Consider the following 1,331-nt stretch of genomic DNA (forward strand, 5'->3'; position numbering starts at 1 on the left):
TTGGCACGGAGGAGATCCCAGATTCCAAATCCCAAATTCTGTGGGAAAAGCTCCGATCCCAGATCCCAGATTCTGTGGGAAAATCTCCAGCACGGAGGAGATCCCGGATCCCACATGCTGCGAGAAAAGCTCCCACCCCGAATCCCGATCCTTTGGGATCCTCCTGAATTCCAGCACCTCTCCGTGGCCCCGCTCCATCCTCCGGCTCATCCTAAAAATAGCCGTGCCCTCGGGAACGGCCGAGCCCGGGCTGTTTATTCCTGGACACGCCATTCCCACTTTTCCAGCGGTTGCCAAGGTTTTCCCGGCTCCGGAGGCTCCGTTCCTGGGCAATGATTAACTCGGGAGAGGCCTGGCCGGGTGTTCCCTCCCTTCCCAAATCCCAAGGTTTTCCTCCTTGGATCCCACAAACCCCAAAGTCCACATCCCAAAAAAGAGGGGAAATTGGGATTTCCGGGCTTTTCTTGGGCTCCGTTTCCCAAACTCGCGGCGTGACCCCCACATTCCCAAACTAGCCCAAAAGAGGGAAGAAATTCCCACCTTTTCCCCCTTCTTTAGGCCAGGAGCAGCTGGAGCTTTCCCAGGAGCTGATCCAGGGATTCCCGAATTCCCACAGAGCCCTTACGGAGCAAACCCGATGCCTCCCGTGGGATTTTCCTGACAGTTTTCCATCTCCAGCTTTCCCCCCCCATCCTGGTCCTGGAAAAGCTCAGGAACATTGGTGGGAGGGAAAAGGATTGGGCCAAGCCATGGAATTCCCAGATTTTGGGAATAAACCCAATCCCAGGGGGTGTTTCCTGGGAAATACGAAGGATCTGGAATGCCAGGGATCGTCCCCGCTCCCCATCCTGGGGCTCGTCCCGAAAGCCGCGTCTGGGACTGGGGACGAAATTCCATCCCTGGAAAAACATCCCTGGAAAATGGGAATCCCCCAAGAATCTGGGAATAAACCCGGATTTCTCCTCCTGGGAAATCTCCCAGGAAGGCCGGGTTGCGGCCACGTTCTGGCAATTTCGGGCCATTTTTTGGGAATTTTGGCCATTCCAAGGGATATCGGCACAAGCGGGGCCGGATGGGTGGGAATGGGGAGAAATCAGGGAATTGTGCCTCGGTTTTCCCAAATTCCAGCCCCGTTCCAGGCTCTCCAGGCGGTTCCTTGGGATGGATCCGGGGGTGCTCACCCGGCACTCCCGGCATTCCCACCTCGGGATATCGGGATTGGAATTGATCCTCAAGGTCCCCTTCCAACCCAGCCCATGAATTTTGGGAGTCAAGGTCCCCTTCCAAAGCGTTCCGTGAATTTCAGGAATGTCCCTGCTCCCAGGAAAACA

This window comes from Corvus brachyrhynchos, unplaced genomic scaffold (assembly GCF_000691975.1).
Source record: "Corvus brachyrhynchos isolate BGI_N302 unplaced genomic scaffold, ASM69197v1 scaffold962, whole genome shotgun sequence".
In the NCBI taxonomy this organism is placed as follows: Eukaryota; Metazoa; Chordata; class Aves; order Passeriformes; family Corvidae; genus Corvus; species Corvus brachyrhynchos.